This window comes from Hylobates moloch, unplaced genomic scaffold, assembly GCF_009828535.3.
Source record: "Hylobates moloch isolate HMO894 unplaced genomic scaffold, HMol_V3 SCAFFOLD_14, whole genome shotgun sequence".
NCBI lineage: Eukaryota > Metazoa > Chordata > Mammalia > Primates > Hylobatidae > Hylobates > Hylobates moloch.
The window spans coordinates 7,200,871-7,222,567 of record NW_026652289.1 but is presented as its reverse complement, the minus strand read 5'-3'; the positions used below and the strand labels follow the sequence as shown (position 1 = coordinate 7,222,567).

General features: G+C 47.6%; 1 long non-coding RNA gene across 1 annotated transcript; it reads right to left on the bottom strand.

The window, feature by feature from the left end:
- Positions 1-4,956: 4,956 nt before the first annotated feature.
- LOC116482466 (uncharacterized) lies at positions 4,957-8,312 on the bottom strand. Its single transcript, XR_004251869.1, has 3 exons — positions 8,249-8,312; positions 7,992-8,106; positions 4,957-6,385 (listed from the first exon to the last, which is right to left on the bottom strand). It is a non-coding gene; the product is annotated as an uncharacterized LOC116482466 (long non-coding RNA).
- Positions 8,313-21,697: the final 13,385 nt, after the last annotated feature.

The window sequence follows — 21,697 nt, the reverse complement described above, 5'->3', positions numbered from 1 at the left end:
CACCCCCGGAGGCAGCCAGGAGCGGACACAGTGCAAATACAACTGGCTCAGTCCTACAGCTCTTGTGTGGTTTATAGAGAATACCACCTCCAAGGCCATTCGCAAGCGTGACGTCACTCTAGTGAGAAAACAAGTAAAGCTGAGCTATTGACAAAAATATCCCCAACCATCTAACAAAATAGTAAGCCCAGCATTATTTTATTCCAGTAAAAACCCAATGACATAGGCCAGGGCCACAGTTACTATCCCTTTGGTTGATGATTGCACTGAGGTTTAGGAAAGTCCCACGGCCTATAGGTCAGACAGCCACAACGGCAACCCTGGGCAGCCCTGGGCCAGGCTCTGGACCAATACACAGGCCACACGCCTTTTTCAAAACCAAAAAGGAAGCACACTAGCAACTTCTCCTCCATTCTAAACTCCTGTCACTTCCTGGGAGACCAGGTAAGGCTGTCCTGGATGTCTTCACAGAGCGGGCTTCATACGGGATCAGCCTTGACCTCCATTCATGCAGACAGGGATGGCAAGACAAAGCCTGAACACAGCGTTCAACAAACAGATCCTGTGTCCAGGCTTGGAATTTCCCACTTAGGGCTGGTGATGGACGAGGACTCTGAGAAGTTCGCTCTGTTTGAACAAAAGAGGCCATGTCAATTTCAGAGTCATGTATCTCTTAAATCATGCATAGTAACGTCCTCCATGCCTCTCTCTTGGAGGATCATCCAGAGGGTGATAGCATCAGAGCTTTGATCTTGGATCTTGGATTTTTGTGTCAACTATTCTGCCAATTTCTGATTCATTCCTCTCAACAGTTTTGCCACCGTCTTTTCCTGGATCGGGTAAAGCAAAATCCAGATCAGCCCAGGCCTGTTTGCAAACAGAAATGAAGAAACCGTGCTAAATCTCAAAGATTCTGTCCTGCCAAAGGAGTGTCCTTACTTATAAATGGAGCGATGCCTCCTGCACCTGCCACATGGGCTCGTGTGCGCACTGAACCCAAAGCTGCTTCCTGGGCTCACCATGCAGTCTCTCTACCTGAGGCCCCCACCCAGCCCCACCCTGTGATGCCCACACTGTGGGTCCACGTCAAAGTGCTGACATTCTTCACCATTTGAGGACATTCTGTGTGTCAGGGTCTGGGCTTACACCTTCGCAAGGGCATGTTTGTTGTGACTCTAACTTTCTTCTACTGGAAACTGAACTCCTATGTCTAACGGAGATGATAGCGACGTCAAGCACCCCCTTCACTTTTTTGTGGATGACCAAAACCTCATGCATAGGGACCCAGCCCACTACCTTATGCAGGGTGGTGGCATGCAGAAGTGTTTGTGGGCTGGATTTGAAAAGCTCCCACTTCAAAGATTAGGGGTCTATTGAATCCTGTGTTGTAATGTCAGAGCAGAAGGTTGAATCAGAGAGAATCTGAGAGGAGAAATCGCAAGTGTCGCAGCTGATTGCTTTGCCTTGTGTCTGGTGGTATCGCTGTGCCTGAATCCACATCACTAGCAATGGCCAACTGGCTTATGCCACCTACCCCCATGGTCAGGGGTGGCAAGGTCTGACATCAGAAAGGAGGGCAAGAGGTTTGGGAAGGCAAAACCAACATCCCCTCCAAGAAGAGAGAACCAGTCTTCCTGCAAGGCCTACCCTTGATGGCCCTACCCAAGGCCCACCTGCCCTCTCTTCCCACTGAGCCCTCTAATCTCCCCACAGCACCCATCTATACCCCCTTATGGGCCCAGCCATCATCTTCCTAATATTGCCTTTATTGATGGGCAGTTTTCATCACGGCTGCTAAGAGAGTGAGCAGCTTACATCAGCATAGCCTGTCGGTAAATGCTAAGTGATTGAAGGAAGGAAGGAAGAAGGAAGGATGATGTGTTCTCACATCTGTCTGCTAAAACAATAAAAAGTCATTGCTTTTGTCATGCTGTGATCACCAAGCCCCCTTTCCTGCCCTCAACTCTAGGAAGCTGGACTCCAGCAAAATCCTGCCCTTACACAAAGGTGAGCCCCATAGGCCCCTGCCACGTTGTTGGTGCTGTTGTCCTTGTTAACCTGAGTGTTGGGGCTGCTGGGAGAGGAACCCAGAGAAAGATCAGCGGCTTAGAAGGGCCCAGACCCAGCCAGTCTCCAACAGAGTGTGAGGACAGAGAAGAGGAGGTTGTCCTGCTGGGAATGGGGAGCACAGCCTCCCCAGAGAGGTGTGAGGCAGGAACAGGTGTGTTTCCACGCACCTGCACTCATGTCCCTCCGCAGGGCCCCAGCCTGCATTGCATGCCCCAGCCTTGTCTGCAGGGCTTCCCACCCCTTTCACTTTGTCCATCAGAACCCTTAGCCAGGTAATGATGGTTATTTGAAACTCCCCATCTGATCACTCCAACCTCTCTGCCACATCTGAGTCAGATTCTGATGCTTGCTCTGTCTCTTCTAACTCCTTTTTTTTTTTTTTTTGGTCTCTTAGTAACACTTGTAATTTTTTATTCAAAACCAGGTATGTTGCGCTGGGTAAATGGACCCGCTACTGCTTCCCACAGAGGCTTTTGCTCCTGTGATACTCTGCATCTGCCTGTCTGCCTCTGCAATTTTGGGGTCAGTGGTTTGCCCTGTGACCTCAACTCCCTGACAGATCTAAGAATTGCCGCTTTGGGGTTTGTCAGGCTCTTTTCTTACTGTGTGGATAGGAGTGATGACGTCCAAGCTCTTCACATGCCAGACCAGAAACTGCAAATGTCTCTATTCTTTCCATTCCCAGAATCCGCTACCTTCTGATATCTGTCTATGGCATTGCCTCCGAGGCTCTGATGACCGTGAACTAACTCCACCTGGGGGCCCTCTCCCTTCCCTACTCTCCGTTTCTATGTTTGCAAGCTCTGTTAGGTCTAGTGAAAGGCTTTTTTCTCTAACAGAGCTTTCCCTGACACCTGGACTAAAACTTTGGCTGCCCCCGCTCCATCCCCATCTTGGCACATCGGATACACATCAGTCTCGTCATTGAGTACTGTCTCTCTTACGAGACGGAAGGCACCTTGAGCACAGAGCATGGGCCTGGTCATCTTCCCACCCCTAAGAGTGGATGCTTCACAAGTATTAGCAAGATAAATATCTATGACTTTAAATTCCCGTCGTACCACCAACCCATCTTGTATGCATTTCTAAAAATGTATTATCTTGACATTAGGATACCTTTTAGGGACGCACCTGTTGCTGTTTAGCAAAATATCTCAATACAGCTGCTTGGGGTGCAAATTAAGAATATGAGGACATGGATCAGTGTAAAAGAAATCACTGAATTGTGGCATTAGGAATTATCTTAAGAATTTGAGAAAAGGGCCCAGCACAGTGGTTCATGCCTGTCATCCCAGCATGTTGAAAGGCCTAGATGGGAGGATCACTTGAGCCCAGAAGTTCAAGATCAGCCTGGGCAACATGACAAAACCCCATTTATACAAAAAATACAAAAATTAGCTGGGCTCAGTGGTATGCACCCATGGTCGCAGCTACTTGGGAGGATGAGGTGGGAGGATCATGCGAGCCCCAGGAGTTCAGGGCTGCAGTGAGCCATGATCACACCACTGCACTCCAGCCTGGGCAACAGAGTGAGACCCCATCTCAAAAAATGAAACCAACCAAACAAACAAACAAAAACAGAATTCGAGAAAAGGAGAAGAGCAAAGTAGAGAGGCAGGAGAGACAAGGGGGCAGAGAGCTGAAAACCATGAAGGGAGATAGGAGGCTGGAACCTAGCAAATGGCCCATGAAGGTTGCTTTTAAGCCCAGAAATACGTTTCCCAAAGTTGCTGGTGTTGCTGCAGCATAAATGCTCCAGCTCCCCAAGCCATTGGCCAAATCTGCACACACACACAATGCTTTGTGTGAGTGTATTTATAATGGAGGGACCTGGAACTCCGTATCTCAGTAGACACAGAAAGAAATGGGGATTGTGCATGTGTGTGGGTGATGAGATGGTCCCTAAACAGAATCAACTCAGCTGAAGCAGGAATTCAGAGGAATTGGACTTCCCATGACCAGCAGAGTGGGTCTGATGCAGCCTACAACTTAAGAGGCCGAGTTACCACAGTTGACATCTGCGAACAGATGCATGAATGAACTCATGTAACATTCAGAGAGGACCCGATGTGTGGGCTCCATTTGTGATATAAGAGTCAACACTGGCCATAGGATAGAGCGTGAAAGAAATACCAATCGAGGCAGAAGCCATATGAAGAAAGGAGGCCCTGGCAGGTCTGTCTATTCCATTGTATTTTGCTACGGAGACTCAACAACGACTTAATCTACCCCAAATGGGGAGAACTTGTAGGGATTTGCAGCCACAATCAGTCAGCCATGAGCTAGGCAGCCATGCAGATGGAAAACAAAGACAATCTGACCACTGAATTCCTGGCCAGCCTCCTGTGTGGGTCTTCCGGGAACCCAGGGTGACTGGTCCTCTCTGGAGGACAGAGACTGGGCTCAGGAATGGCCAGCAGTGGGACCACCTGCCTGGATCATCAGCCCACTCTCACCTGGGTGCAAGCCTGGACTGGCCCTGCTGCCCAAAGTTGATTAACCTGGGATGAAAGAGCTAAAGAGTCAATCTTCCTCTCTCTCTCTGTCTCTCTCTCTCTCTCTCTCTTTCTCATTTCTATTATTTCTTTCCTAGAGCCACAGTTCTGAGAAGGCTGCACCCTCATATCCCATCTGTAAATCTTCTAGCTAGACGTCCCTTCAATAATCACATTATTCAATGCGAGGAAGAAACCCAAGATGTTCCCCCAAATACATAATACAACATTAATGTAGCTGCTGGGAGACATCACCAGAGATTGCATGGAAACTCTACAAAAGCAAAGCAAATCCAAACAAAAAACCCTCTGCACAAGGCCAAGGAGCTGAAGTAAGTTAAAATGAAACATCAGTAATATTGTTTGGGAAAACAAAGAATCATATAACACATGGCTTCTAAAAGAAATTTATTGAATGCTTTCAAACAACTTGAACAACAGTGCTTGGCAGATTAACAGCCGTAACTGTACCTGCAGGTGTATATCAAGTTCAGACATCTGATGCCAGGTCCCAGGTCCCGGCAAGGCCAGAAGGCCCAATATTAGACATAATCATTCTTGCTTAATGCCTTTTTCAAAGCCCGTGTAATTCATTGCTGGGGTTGTATTTCATGTTTAGGTTGTCTGGCTTTCTTTGTTCTTAAGAAAACAACCAACCAATACCAGCAGGCCAAACATTCTTTAGAATTATGAAACCATAGAATGTTACCACTGGGAGGCATCTTGGAAATTCAGACTCCAATTCTTCTGTTTTTCAGAAAAGCTAACTGGGGCTCAGGGAAAGAAAGCAAGTGGTCTCTTGGGCCAGAGGAAGGAGGAGTCCAAAAGAGGGAAGGGACAGCCCTTGGCAAAGAACCGGATTCCAGAGGGCACACAAAATACTGCTTCCTGGTTCCACACCACCTAGGCTTCATGATAACAATGACACCCACTGTGTGATTTTTATTTCCAGTTTATAAAGAGCTCTCAATTGGAATTTCTTTTGACATTCACGATCTGTCTCTAAATGCATGGATATGACTTGCATATTTCAGAGTAGGAAACCAAGATGCAGAGAGATCGGACCAAGATTCCAAGGATTGGGGCTTAGAAGTAAGTTAGCCACATCCTTTACAGTTTTGAGAGTTGAATGGTTACTAGTATGAGTGATGACTGTCCCAGGGAAACCAGAGGGCCAGGTCACCCCACCTGTGCCCCAAGCCCATGCCAGTCCCATTCAGCCCTGTGGCTCCCAATCCCATCCTCTATTGCATTAGGCCTCATATTTTTCAAAGCATTTTTATGGTTCTCTTGTGCCAAGTAACCCAGTGAGTTGGGCAGGGTGGGTATGCTGTGCCATTTACACAAGAAGAAATGGAGTGTTCAAAATCTGCTTTTCTGAGGCCATGTAAACCAAGAGGACCGTGCAAAGACAAGTTTCCTTAATTCAAATGCACATCCAGGGATCTTTAGTCCTGGGTACAGCGAGGGCACCTCGGGCCTGCTGTACATCCAGATGTCTTAGCAAATCCGGGGTTCCTTACTCCTGCTCTAGAATTCTCTTTCCCACATACATTTACTCCACCCAGGGAAGAAGAAGGAAAGAAGTATTTAATAGATTGTAACAGATGAGATCCCCCAAAAAAGCGTTTTTAAGTTAAAGAAATAAATGATGGGGGGAGGGAAGAGGGACCTACCTTCAGTTCAGCCTCCAGGCAAATTTCCAAAAGGCCGGCATGTTGGAGTCAGCTCTGGAACAGCAGCCCCACCCCACTGAGTCTTGGGGGAGATAAGAAGGGTCTCAAGTCCCGACAGTCATGCAGCCCGCAGCTAGTGGTCTCCTAAAAGGAATAAAGCCTCAGCTTGGTTAGGTTGGCTCTCTGGGCCAAATGACAACCTGAACTGGGGGCCCCAAATCTGGCAGCCCATGGAAATCACTTGGAAGCAGGGGTTATTCCAGATCTGCGGAATCAGAGCCTGGTTTGAACCAGCTCTCCAGGCAATTCCAATGAGCAGGCAGATGGGAAGCAGGGATTTGAACAAGGCTTCATTACTATTACAATTATGTAAAGTAATTTCTAAAATCTCCCTCTTCTTTCACATGAGATAATGAAAGAAACCCATTTGATACTTTTTTTTTACATAAACTATATGATTGCTTTTTTTTACAATGTAGTTTTAGGGAATTTAGGGTCAGGTGTGGGTTTGGGAAGCAGGACATGGGTTGAGACTCTGGCCTTGACCCTAATGAGCAGTGAGACCCAGGCAAGACATGTGACCTTCCCAAACCTCGGTTTCCTTAACTGTGAAATGGTGGTGATGATTGAATGAGCAGTGCAGGGCTAATGTGAGACTCAAATTAAATAGTTCTTATCAACTGCCTTGTGCACTGGGAGCATTTGGAAAATGGAAGCTTTTAGGAACATTGTTGTGCTGTCTCTATCCTTGGTAATGTGGGCAATTCACAATGTGAAGGGTAATTTTTCCTTCTCTCACTGTATCACCGTGTCAGCAGCCCAGTTAAAGCCAGCACAGTAGACCACAGACTCCCTACACTCTACTCCCAGCCCTGCAGTCTAAGACAGCATCTTGTGGGGCTGAGTCTAACGCAACTGCAGGGGCACAGATAAGTCCTTTTATTGGGCATTTTCCCCAGCTCAGGGTCAGACACGGATGCTCTTGGGTAACAAAAGAGTCCGGTGAAATCCCCTCCCAAGAGTAAAGTAGGAGAATTGCCGTGGCAACCCCAACCTGAAAACAACATATGCATGCCAGTGGTGCAGTGGGGGTTCAAGGGCGTGATTGGGAAAGTGTTATGGAAGTGTCTCAGCTAGACTTTGATGAATGCATGGGATTCGTGCAGGTAGAGATGGCTGGAAGGGCTCTCCGGGTAAAGGAACCAGCGCAAAGAAGAGCTCAGAGATGGGTTGTGGTGGGTCTGAGTTAGGGTGGCCATGAGACTTCATCAGACCGGTTGGTGCTGCTCCCACACTTGGGGGAGGGGAAGCATGTTGTCAGCTCTACCCACCCCATGCTGCCTCCGCAGCAGATTGGGGCTGCCAGGGAGCTGGGATGGGCCCCTTCCTCATCCGTGCAGGGTGTTTCATTCCACAGGATGTGGCCGACCTGAACCAAGGCCACGGCTTTGGCTCTACAATTAAGAAACCACCACAGTTCTGACTCTGCAAACAACAGAGGTGTTTATCCTGAGAGTTATCCAAGTTAGACTGGAGGGTGCCTGTATGCTAGAAGGTTCTATGGAGGCACTGAAGAAGGGTGAAGCCACCATGATGTAAATTAAAGGTGACATCCTAGTCATGTGGTCTTTCTGATGGACAGCACCAGATTCAGGTCTGGATTGGTTTAAAAAAGTGGAGTTGGTTTCAAGGGCCACAAAGACAGCCTTCATAAATTTAAGGCTCATTCCATATGGGTTTAATACTTAACAGTTCCTGAGAGCTAGGTGCTTTGCTTAGGCACTGAACGCATTGCCTTGCCATCCAAAGCCCTGCATTCAAGACCATGAACTGTGAGTCAAATTAAATGTTAAGTGTTCCTTTTTCTGCAAGAAAACGGATGCCTCAGTTGAAGAGACAGGTAAGAAGTGCAGAAAAAGAAAGAAAAGCAATCAGCGTTTCAAGATAACGATCCCATTCCATGGAATGTGGGTTCCAGAGGCAGGCATGGGGTCCAGTCTCATTTACCTTTTTGTCACCTGTGTCTGGTAATTGGAAGTGCTCCATGAGCAGTGGTTCAAGGAACGAAGTAAGAGAAACTCCTCTCCAGCTAATGAAAGTGAATGTTTCTGTGGGGATGTGGCAGTTATGAGTGGCAGGGGCACTTGCTTTGTATTTAGGCTTTTGCATTTCCCTTAGCCCTTAAAAGAACATTCTCTAGGCAGAACATTTATCAGGACAGGCTGTATTTTGAGAAAAATTGAAATATTGGCACTTTGTATCAAAAGCACAGGAGAACATGCGGTGTTTGGTTTTCTGTCCTTGCGGTAATTTGCTCAGAATGATGGTTTCCAGCTTCATCCATGTCCCTACAAAGGACATGAACTCATCCTTTTTTATGGCTGCATAGTATTCCGTGGTGTATATGTGCCACATTTTCTTAATCCAGTTTATCATTGATGGACATTTGGGTTGGTTTTATTTTTATATTTTATTTAGAATAATGTACATGTATATTAATGAGATTAATTTAAAAAAAAAAAGCACAGGAGAGCTACCATGCCCTCTGGGACAGTTTCACACGGAGGAAGCTTGCTTTCCTGACCCTCAGCACGGTTCCCCAACCTGGAGTTCACTTGGAGGTGCTCATTAGAATGCAGGTTCCTAGGCCTACCAAACCAGATTCCCTGGGACAGGGCCAAAAATCTGCATTTAATAAAATAATTTCAACTTTTATTTTAGATTCAGGGGGTACATGTTCAGGTTTGTTACATAGATATATTGCATGACACTGAGATTTAGGATAGGAATGATCCTGTCACCCAGATCGTGGGCATAGCATCCAACAGTTGGTTTTTCAACCTTTGTCCCCCTCCCTCCCTCTCTCCCTTTGGAGTCCCCAGTTTCTACTGCTGCCATTTTTAGGTCCATGAACACCCATTGTTTAGCTCCCACTTATAAGTGAGAACATGAGGTATTTGGTTTTCTGTTCCTGCATTTCGTTCCCTTAGGATAATGGCCTCCAGCTACATCCATGTTGCTGCAAAGGACATGATTTTGTTCTTTTTGATTGCTGTGTCGTATTCCATGATGTGCATGTACCACATTTTCTTTATCCAGTCCACCATGGATAGGCACCTAGGTTTAGTCCCTGCCTTTGCTATTGTGAATAGTGCTGTGATGAACATATGGGTGTGTGTCTTTTTGGTAGAATAATTTTATTTTGGGTATATACCCAGGCGTGGGATTGCTAGGTCAGATGGTAACTCTGTCTTATGTTCTTTTTAAATATTTTTTTAATTTTTAATTTTTGTGGGTACATAGTAGGTGTATATATTTATGGGGTACATGAGATATTTTGGTACCAGCACACAGTGCACAATAATCACATCATGAAAAATGGGGTATCCATCCCCTCAAGCATTTATCTTTTGTGTTACAGACAATCCAATTATACTGTCTTCTCTTTTTAAAAAATTCGAAATATATTGGAAAACATGGTTTTTGTTTAGTTTTTTATTTAACTTTTAAGTTCAGGGGTACATGAGCAGGTTTGCTACACAGGTAAACTTGTGTTATGGGGGTTTGTTGTACAGATGATTTCATCTCCCAGGTATTAAGCCTAGTATTCATGTCAAGTTCTTTGAGTAATCTCCAAGCTTCTTTCCTCAGTGGCTGAACTAATTTACACTGCCACCAACAGTGTATAAGCCTTCCCCTTTCTCCCCAGCCTCGCCAGCATCTGTCGTTTTAGCCATGCTGCCCGATGTGAGATAGTATCTCATTGTGACTTTGATTCACAGGGAATCTGCATGTCTGAAAGTTCCTCAGATGAATCGAGTGAATACTAACACTTGTGAGTTAGCACCGACTTCTTCAAGCAGCATACCTATCACCTGTGACAGCTCCTTCTGGGGGATGTGGTGCCCACAGGACACCGCCACCTCTCCCAGGACCACCCTTTGACCTCTTTCAGTGGTGAAACCATCCCAGCTACCAACAAGTGCAGAGGCAGCAAAACCAAAGTAAACCAGGAAGAGAAGTAGGCAAGACCATATATGTGACTAATAACAAAGTTTCTTGCAAAATAAAAAAGACCTGTAATTTTTGTCTGCAGTGACCCTGACCACGCAGTCAGTGAGTGAGCAGGTTTACAAGTTCTTGAAATAAATGTAAGCAGCACTATGGTATAATTATCTTCTCAAAACTGCATTTCATAACCAGAAGACTGGCCTCCACTGGGGCCATTCCCGAGGCACCATCTACCCACCCCTGGGAGCAGCCCCCAGTGGGCTTCAGATAATCCGCTCGCCAACCTTTGCAATCAGCTCTTTATTCTCTCCTGTGTTGCCTCACACCACATTCCTTCAGCTAATTGTGGCATGTCTCCTTACCCTTGGCAATTAGCCATTATAAAGAAAAACGTTTCACCTCCTGCAAGAAGCCTTCCTAGATTACAAGAGCGCCGGTTCCTCCCACCTCATCACCCCAGCATCCCCAGTGAACATTTGCAGATCCCTAATTTACTGACGCCATGCAGGAAGAATAGAAAAACAATTAAAGGAGAATCTAGAAGCAAATACCAATTTTTTTTTCTCTGTTTCCTGGTGGGCTTCAGCAGACGTAGGCTGAAAATGCATAGGCAAGGTGACCTGTGGGCTTTTCCTGCTGGATTAGACAAGCACATCCCAGGGTCAGCCTATGGGACATGGATGCAACTTGGTGCAGGGAACCATATTGAGTGCAGGATGCGGATGGGAAAGGATACTCAGGCCTTGTCCAAGGGCTGGGAGGGGTGCCTCTGCCCATTGTCCATGTGTCTGGGCACCTGGGTGATGGAAGATGCCCCATTGGGTCGGGGGACAGGGCTGCCAGCACTGAGCCCCCAGGAGGCTGAAGAAAGCATTTCCCCACCCCACCCCAGGCTCTGTTTGTGGATGTGACCAGGTGACCTCAGAGAGCCGGCTGATCTGGGTGGGTGCAAGGGGCGGTTGTATAAGTTCAAGGTTCTTGCCTCTCTCCCCTCCCCATGGTGCCACTCTGCGGGGGATTTATTGGCATTTTGGCAAATCTCAACTTGGTTCACTGCTGCCTCTTCTTCCTAAAGACTTTCCAGGACTTCTTGGAGCGTGGGGGTGCTTTCAGAAGGAATCTGAGAGCACCTTCCCACCTCCCGCACACATACACTCGCCTGCAATGGTCTCTATCATGCCAGGTTAGAGGAACCAGGCATGCTGAGTGACCCAGGCATGTCCCCATGTTTTCAGGAAAACCGTACAACTCGACAGAGAGGCATCGAAGCCACTCTTTCATGAATGAGTCAGGATGACAGGTGGAGAAGGATGTCCCCACACCCCAGGGTCCCAAGCCCTTCACAGGAGAGATGGGAGCATCCACCGAGCCCTCCCTTAAGAAAAGTCCACCTGCCACTGCAGTTTGGCTTATACCACAATATAAAGTCTAAAACAGCAACTTCTCTCTGAGAAAGCCAACCAGGGGACCCAAGGCACAAAGGACAGGGGGAAGGTACCTAGAATGGCCCCGCAGGCCCCCGGCTGCCTTGTGGCTCCAGAGCCCCTGAGGACAGCAGCCCAGGGATGGACTTCAGCGCACTGTCATCCTGTGACTCCCACGCTTTCCCGTGGGTGCGTTCTGGACCTTGATCACAGGCTTCCTCAGTTTCCCCAGCTGTCAGCAAGAACACAGAGTGGGTGATTCTTGTCTGGACCAAGGTATGCACAAAGGTGATTACTATGGCCTCCAAGATTTGCCTACAGCTTGAACCTGCCTCGCCTAAAAGGGCACAGGTTATGGAAGTCACCCTGTGTACCTGCCAAGCCCCAGCCCCCGTCAAAAGTGCTAAGCAACCCTGGGACAGAGCCAACTCCATCTCTCCTTTCAATGCATGCCAGCCACAGTGAATCCCTTAGCTCACTGGTGTCTTCTGCAGCCCCTCTCCATGCCCCGTTCTTCCAGCAGCTCCCTGTTGAGGAACCAAGTGTGCCCAGCCAATTTCCCCCAGCACCCACTCCCTAACAAGCCCTGCTCAGGCTGTCATGGTTGGAACATGAAAGAGTCACCTCCCTTTGGAACTTTTTTTCACTAGCATCATTATAAAACACAGATCAATGTTCAAGAAATCCCCCAACCATGAGGAAATGAAGGAATTGGGGTTCAGTGGCCAGCAATTGCTCTTCCCCCAATCTCTGAACACAGTTAAAACTCAATCAAGTGAAATGCTCAAAAATGAGGAGTATAAGCTCATTTTCCCATCTGGTTCAAGGAAGCCACTGCAGTCTCTGCACATCAGTGGAGAAAAATCAGTCTATCTTCTTGCCTTAGCAAGGGCAGTAGAGTTTTTATTATTTTAAGGATTGTTATATTTATTATTTATTTATTTATTTATTTATTTATTTTTTTGAGACAGAGTCTCGCTCTGTCGCCCAGGCTGGAGTGCAGTGGCGCAGTCTCGGCTCACTGCAAGCTCCGCCTCCCGGGTTCATGCCATTCTCCTGCCTCAGCCTCTCCGAGTAGCTGGGACTACAGGCGCCCGCCACCACGCCCGGCTAATTTTTTGTATTTTTAGTAGAGACGGGGTTTCACCGTGGTCTCGATCTCCTGACCTCGTGATCCTCCCAAAGTGCTGGGATTACAAGCGTGAGCCACCGCGCCCGGCCGAGTCTATATAATTTTATCTTGCTTGTTTGAATGTGGGAGTCTGTACCTGGGGGTCACATTTCTTTTTTTTTTTTTTTTTCTTTTGAGACAGGGTCTCGCTCTGTTGCCAGGCTGGAGTGCAGCGGTGCGATCTCAGCTCACTGCAAGCCCCCTCCTAGGTTCAAGCGATTCTCCTGCCTCAGCCTCCTGAGTAGCTGGGATTACAGGTGTGTGCCTGGGGGTCACATTTCTATGGCAATCCCACAAGACCCCGAGATGGTGCCACAGTCGGCTGCTCCCTGGCGTTCATTGGAATGCGGCTGCATTTTCTAAATTCCTTGGTCCACTTGTCTGCCTCTCCTTTGCTTCTTTCTCCACAAAATTATTTGTCCAAAAAAAAAAAAAAATGTTGAGTTAACTGAGGCTTCTGGTTAGCTGTTCTGCAGTTAATGCAGGTGTAATTATACAACACACGTGAACATTGGTCTAGAGCAGCGTCATCCAGTGGAGCTTCCTGTGCTGATGTTCGTGATGCGCCCTATCCGTGCTATGCGAATGGTAGCCACTCACGACAATGGCAATGGAGGAATTGGATTTTAAATTTTATTTAACTTTATTTTATTTTATTGTATTTTCGAGACAGAGTCTTGCTCTGTCCCCCAGGCTGGAGTACAGTGGCACGATCTTGGCTTACTGAAACCTCCACCTCCCGGGTTTAAGCGATTCTGGTGCCTCAGCCTCCCGAGTAGCTGGGACTACGGGCGCGTATCACCGCGCAAGCCACCACGCCAGGCTAATTTTTTGTATTTTTAATAGAGATGGGGTTTCGCCATGTTGCCCGGGCTGGTCTCGAACTCCTGAGCTCAGGCAATCCGCCTGCCTTGGCCTCCCAAAGTGCTAGGATTGCAGGCGTGAGCCACCGTGCCCGGCAACTTTAATAATTTTAAATCTAAATAGCCACATGTGCTTTGTGGCTAGCTTCCTGGATGGGGCGGGAAGGACATTGATAGGCAGCTCACGGGAGCACTGGGCAGGAGGCTGTCTGGATTCGAATACAACAGCCCTGTGCTGTCCACGTGTGGTTGTGGGAATTCACTGAGACGACTTAGCGGGAGCCCCACGCTCAGTGTCGGGCACAGTGTAGATTCTCAGGAAAGCAAGGCTGTGTTGTTCTGATGGAACCCAAGCTTTGGGGTCTAGATTAGGCCAGCTTCAGCTTCTCCATCCCCCTGGTTTCTACACTCCTTCAGGCTCTTCCTAACTCAGGCGTTGTAGCAGGCTGGCTTGTGTCCTCAAAAAGGATACGTTTAAGTCTTAACCCCTAGTACCTGTGAATGTGACCTTGTTTTGAAATAGGGTTTTTGCAGAATGTGATCAGTTTAAAGGTCTTGAGTTGAAATCACCCTGGATTGAGGGTGGGCCCTCCGCCCAATGACTGGGTGCTCTTATTTTAAGTTCAAAAGTACAACTGCAGGTTTGTTATATAGGCAAACTTGTGTCGTGGGGCTTTGTTGTACAGATGATTTCATCACCCAGGTATTAAGCCTAAAACCCATTAGTTGTTTTTCCTGATCCTCTTTTTCCTCCCACCCTCCAAAAGGCCCCATGTGTGTTGTTCCCTTCCATGTGTCCATGCGTTCTCATTATTTAGCTCCCACTTATAAGTGAGAACATGTGATATTTGGTTTTGTTTCTGTGCTAGCGTGCGAAGGATAATGGCCTCCAGTTCCATCCATGTCCCTGCAAAAGACATGATCTCCTTCTTTTTTATGGCTGCATAGTATTCCACGGTGTGTATGCACCACATCTTCTTTATCCAGTCTATCATTGATGGGCACTTAGGTTGATTCTGTCTTTGCTATTGTGAATGGTGCTGCAATGAACATTCACTTACATGTGTCTTTATCATAGAATGATTTTTATTCCTTTGAGGATATACCCAGTAATGGGATTGCTCGGTTGAATGGCATTTCTGTCTTTAGGTCTTTGAGGAATCTCCACACTGTCTTCCACAATGGCTGAACTAATTTGTACTCCCACCAACAGTGTAAAAGTGTTTGAGAGGGGTTACATTCCTTAGCCTCATCATGAGGACCTGGTTCAGTGAGCAGAGTTGAGGGAAGGTAAAACAGGACCTAGAAATGGCCACAGCTACAGCGCCACCCAAGCTGCCAGGACCAGGCTGGACTCTGCACACGAGGTTGTCCAGGGCAGGGCAGGGCCAGCACATGCCTGGAGCTGCCACCACTGTAGCACAGAACACGGGGTCTTAACCTGGGTGAGGAGTCAGGAGATGTGTGAACTTAGATAGGAAAGAAATTCTATTTTTATCTTCCCTGACTTCTAACTACACGTTGGCCTTTTCTTCCATTAGGGGCACAGGCAATGAAGCACACTGTGGGGGACACACCTGTGATTGTCGAAATCACGGATATTTTCATACTGCATTGCAGCTGTTGCCGGTATCGTCAATGACTTTCATCCTTCCCTCTACTTTGCAATTATGGTAGTTGTAAGGCAGACAACTCAATCTTGTCTTAAACTATTAATAAAAAAGCACGTGCACTATCATATCACAGCTGGGGGGGCGGGGTGGGGATTGTTACATTTTGTTACATTTTGTTAGCTGTATTTCAACATACTGGTTTCCTTGGGAAGCCCATGTACTTTATTTCATGCATTTGCAGTCTGAATTCTGAGAAAGAGTCCATAGGCTTCCCCAGGCTGCCACAGGGGTTCATGACACAGAACAGGGTAAGAGCCACTGGCATGGACACTAGAAACCTACACCAATGCTGTTGTATCACTTTTCAGACAAGCTCTGTGCAATTGGAATTTTTTTAAAGATGCACTGTCACTTGAGGAAGACAGGTGATCTTCCTGTGGCACAAACAGAAGCAAAGAGATTTCTCTTCTTCTCTGTAGAGCAACACAATTGATAAATGGCAGATAATCTCCACCAAATTGGCAGCAGTAGGCTGCCCAAAGGCAGCAGGCATATTCGTATTTGTGAATTGTTTTACTATGACGCTGTCTCATTTCCAGGAATCAGACGGTTAAAATGATATATTTTTGTGGTTTGGCATTTGCAGCTTTGCTCTGGCTTTGCTGGTAACTGCCAACATCTGCAAATTATTACGTGCTTAAAAAAAATCAACCGCCACCGCAGACTGCCCCCACGGTCCCTGGCTGGGCCAGGCCTCCTGCTAGGCCACAGGGCAGAGTTCTTGGACCAGGAGGCAGCAGGGTCAAAACCTAGGTTGCCTAGGAAGCCCCCAAAGACAGTTATGGATAGAGCTGGGAGCCCGAAACACACGTGGCAGTCTCTCAGTTTCCAGTTACCAGTTCTCACATCATCCACGCATGTGTCTGAGAGACAAAAAAAATCAATGGTTGCCAAAAATAAAAATGCTTCCATATCAAAGTTTATCAGTGTCAGTGTCAAGAGACTTCTGGTTCGTAGACTCATTTTGGCTTGAGGCCACCAGAAGTGAACTCTGGTTTCTAAATGCAGAAGCAGAGGCACTGGCCGATCACGGAAGATGCATGGAACTGTTCGAGAGGCCCAAGCCTGGTGCTCAGAAACTTGGCAGGATCAAGCATCTCACCCAGGAATTCATCCCCTGCTTGTCTAAGCCAGCTGGCTTTCGTGACTGACTCGGAACAACAGAGCAGATGTTTGCGTGGGAGGCAAGCCTCACCCAACATCTGTCCTGCGGCTGGAAGGCCTGGGTGTTCACAGATAGAGCTGGAGTTCCCCGGTGGGTGGCACAGACAATTAGCTGGTGCTGCGTCACATGTAATCTAATTACAGGGGGAAATAGGCTCAAAAACCGGATGATAAGCAGTGCAACTGTTTCGGGTGACTGTAATTTTTCCTCCGTTAATGTTCTCCATAACGCACGTGATTGTCATAAGGGTTAATTAAAAAGAGCGTGAGTGGCCTCATGTCACGTGTAGCTGGACCAGAAAGTGTTGAGTACCTGCTCATGCGTGCAAGAGGAGGAGGGAGGAGCACATCACTGAACTTCACATGAAATTGAGTACCCAGGACTAGAGACAGTAGAGGGTTTTGGTGAAATCGGATACACATTGCAAAGCAGCACACCACGATAATCCAATTGGGATATACTCAGATGGACTGTATAAACAAGGAGAATGGAAGGCAAAAGGGTGATTCCAGGGAGGCTTCCTGGGGGAGGTGAGCTCTTCAAAGAGGTGATGTTCACAGGTAGAGGAAAGAAATAGGAAAAAAAAAAAAAAGAGCACTAGAGCCAAGGACAGGGAGGATCACAACCATAGAGATAAGGATCCAAAACCATGAGGTTAGAACCTGAAGACAAGGAACCAGACTCAAGGAAAAAGTTTCCTTCAAAGACAACGGCTGATGGGTGCAAGGAGGTATCGAGGGATAGAGGATGCCCAACCCCAAGCTATAAGCAGAAGTCCACCAACTGATATCTCTTGCTTGCAACCCATCTCCAAGCCAAGCCTTGTGTAAATATCACCCAGAGTGGCCAAGACACCAAGTGAGCAGAGCCTGGTGACATCTAGGATTTGCACATAGCAGGTGATGAATAAACCCATGCTGTCTGACTTGGGAACTTTGACCTCAAGCTCATCACCTCTATTATTTGTGGATGAAGTCAATGATAGAGTTCGTTCTCGCTTGTTCATGAACTGGATGGTGCATCATTCTAAGCAATGCATAACATATCTGTTTTTAGAATGTTTTTATATGCATCTCGGATCACATTAAAATTACTTTGCATTTTGGACCATACAACAACTGATGGGGTTGGGAGTAGGGAGTGGACAACTCCAGCCCTTCCTGCACTGAAAGAACGGTTGTGCAAGCCACATGTTCTAAGAGGGTGGAGGCATCCTCCTACCTAAATACTAGACTGGCATCAGCAGCTGCAATCCCCAATCTAGTTGCCTTGCTGACAGTCTCTCAAGCAATTGTTTTAATTTGAGACTTCATAATGACAATCCAAAGCTCACTTGATTATGATCATCACTGACGAAGGCATTATTCAGAGTGTAGCAAATAGATAATATAGCTTTATCTACTCAGCATCACTCAGAGTGCGGCAAGTAAATCATATGGCTTGATCTACACACACACAAACACACACACGTGAAGTCAGGAGTATCTGACAGTGCAGTTCTATGTCCCCAAGCCTGTGACGGGTGTGCAAGATAGCACTGTCCTGGGTCTGGCCCGATCCACGGGGGTTTGGATTCTGGGTTTGCTCATCCCCTGGGCTTTCTCTGCTTCTGTGGATCCCACTCCAGAGAGTGCTGGCGTCGCCTCTTTCTTCAGGCTCTGAAGCCTCTTTCAATTCAGAACTTGAAATTCATTGCAGAGAACCCTCAGTCGTTTTGTCTGCAATCAAGTGACGGTGACTGCATTAGCCCCTGGGGCTGCCATAACAAAGCACCACAAATGGGAGGCTTAAAACAACAGGAATTTATTCTCTCACCGTTCTGGAAACCAGAATTCTGAAATCAAGCTGTTGGCAGAGTTGGTTCTCTCCAAGGACTGGGAGGGAGAATCTGTTCCCTGCCTTGCCTTTAGATTCCGCTGCTTCCAGCAGTCCGTGGCTGTCATAGGGCCTTCTCCCTCTGGAGTGTGTCTCTGTGTCTGTCCTCCTCTTCTTGTGACATCACGAGTCATATTGGAATAAGGGCCCACCAGACACCAGCATGATTTCATCTCAGCTAACTGCATCAGCAGTGACCCTATTTCCAAATAAAGCCAAATGCCGAAGCAGCAGGGGTTAGGACTTCAATGTATCTCTCGCAGGGACACAATTGAACCCACAGCAGTCAGTCAAATACGTAGTCCTCATTAACCATACACGTAGGTCTGCTTTCTGCTGTGTCTAACAGATGCGCTTTTCTGTCCGAGGTTGAAAATTAAGGCAGCTCCCTCCCTGCCAGGGTACCCCACGCACAGGCCGCTGCCACAGCTGGTGGTTACTAGAAGTCTTTCATACTCTTCAGTCCTGCGACAATAATTTCGTGTTTCCATGCACCCATATATAGACCCTAGCGCTTTTGGCAGGAAGAGAAGAATTTCTAAGTTGAGGCTGTTTAAAAGCGTCGCCCCAGTGAAGGGTCACCAGATTTAGCAAATAAAAATACAGGACACCTAGTTAAATTTGAATTTCAGATAAACAATGAATAATTCTTCAGGATAAGCATGTCCCATGCAATATTTGGAACGCACTTACACTATGAAAATTACGAAAGTTCATGTTGCTGGGTGTCCTGTATTTCATCTGGCAAGCCTACACTGCCGGCACCAGAAAGTCCTTGAAGTGAGTCTCCTGATCCTTCTCCACCCCCACCGTCAGTCTTGGCTCCATCTGCCCTAGAGGCTGAGGGCTTTCTATGTAACCCCCATGGAGACAGGGCATTATAAGATACAAGGATGTGCACAGAAAAAATCACAAGATCTATACATCTGGAAAGGGGATCTTTATTTCTTCTAAAGGATTACAGCCTGCAGAGTGGCCATTCTGACAGGCTGGGAGACGCAGCCTCTGGCAGAAACAGCTGGCAGGCACCTGGAAGGAGGGGGCGTTGCGGCAGGAGCCTCACGCTGAACGGAGTTGGCCAAACATACATATTCAGGTTCCAGGAGGAGCTATGAATATTCACAGAGAGTCCTGAGCCGTGCCCACTGAACGTGCACATTACATGCGTCCCATGTTCACTTTGGGGTGGAGGCTTCACATTTAAAGGCATTACAATGAGTCCCTACACGTCAAAAGGTGAGGCAGGGACTCGAAGGCGTACAAGTGTGCAGCTTCTATAATCAGCCTGAACCAGGTCTATGGTTGGTGGTCTCTTACCAGGAGCCTGAAATCAGCCTCTTGTCCAATCAAAGCTATGGTCACAGCTGTGGAACGGGGTCGGCCAGTGTCTGCAGGTGGATGAGCTGCAGTCGTTTGAATCTTGCTCATCTCGGGGCCGGTGCGTGTTTAGCTGCTGGAGAAAAAGAAGACGCTGTGGTGTGAGAGCAGAGTCCGTTCTCTAAGTGTAGAGTGTGCAGCTCAACCCTTGCCTGGAGTGGCCTGAGGTGCTGCTTATAATTTGGTGTCTTATTGCCATGAAGGGTCTGTGCTGTTGGTCTCGTGGTCTCTATTTTAGCACGACAACCGATCATCGTGGTCTAAACTACAAAAGGGAGGGACTGTGATGAAGCGTGTCCGATAGCCCGTCCCATCATGGCTGGGAGCTCAGCTTTCAGGTTTCTCTGGGGTCCCCTTGGCCAAGAGGGGGTCTGTTCAGTCACTTGGGGGACTTCAGATTTTATTTTAGTTCTAAAGAGTAGCGAACGGGGACCAACATGGAATTTAAAATGTGTAGCAGGTAATTCCCAAAGTAAACCACTCCGTGGACATGATTCAGATCTGACTCCACGACAGTGCTGTCCCCTTCCTGCCACCGTACTCCTCAAGGAGCTGGACGCGTCCTCGCAGGAGTGAGAGCTGCCTCATCCACACCCACAAAGAAAGAACTCAGCTCACATATTTCCCTGCAAATACAGGGGCTCTCTATGTAATTAACTGACAAAAACGTGGGTGGAATTGCAGGTTTGGAAATGAAGTATAAGGCTCTATAACTCAGCCTGGCCCCGCACACACAAGCCGTCAACTGACACCTGAGCTGGACTAAAGCGGGAAGGGGGCTGGCCCCTGGTCAACACACGGTGAACCCAGCGGCCCGGTACACACCCTGCTCAGCTGACATGGGCTCTGCAGAGAATTCCAGCTCCCTCTATTCCCCACCCCTCACACAAAAACCTCTTATCCAGTTTGAGAGAGGTGTGTGCATGCATGTATGCACGTGCGTGTGCAGGCATGTGTGTGTGCCTAACGAAAAGCAGCTTGTTCAGAGTTAGTCAAAGGCTTTGGGAATGAAACGCGGCTTTAAGTCCTTCTACAGCAGCTTTGAGGGGAGGCGTGTGTTGGTCAGAGCATGAAACCAGACGCCTGGAACACCGCCCTGCCAAACCCACCCGCAACTCTGATGCAGGAGCTCGCACAGAGCATGACACGTTTCTCTGGGTTTGTTTTTTCTTTATCTACAAAGAAGTAGAAGGAGAAGGGAAAAGGATAGGCGTCCTAAAAGTCTTATTACTGCCCAAGAGGGTCACTGGAATTAACTCAAGTCAGTGAAACGCTTTGAAGATTAACAGGCCCATATAAATGTTAATTTGTTATGAGGTTTCTGCTAGGACGTTAAACAGAGCAGGGAAGACTTGCCTATAAAACACAGCATGGAGTCCTTGGTTATAATTAGTGCCTATAAAGGTCTCTGTATTGGATTCAGTCGAGGGCCTGGCAGGAGGGCAGTAAGGAGCCATTCCAGCTCCTTTTAGAGGCGAAAGTGGAGCTGTGGACGAATAGGTTCCTCAGAACAGTCACTGCCTGGGAAGCAAAACCACAGAATGAAAAGCTAGGGACAGTCCCCTAACGTTGGGGTGGGGCAATCAAAGGGAGCCGCCTTTGAAGAGCCCTGAGTCCCTTGAGGGGAAGGCGGCAACAAAGTGCCGCTTGTCCACCATCACCTGCAGCATGCTTTCCTTAATGAGGACAAGACCCAGGTGGCTCGGTCACTGCAGCTCCCTGGAAGGGACCCTCAGGCCCCCAAACTGGGAAGTCCCCACCTTCCCGCAGACTCAGGATGCTTCTTGTGGGAAAGCACACCCACACTTACAGTGACAGCTGTCACGCTGACCTCAAAAATCCTCTAGGAAAATCAAAATTACACCAATTCACAGGATGTTCCCCAAAGTTCTAGCTT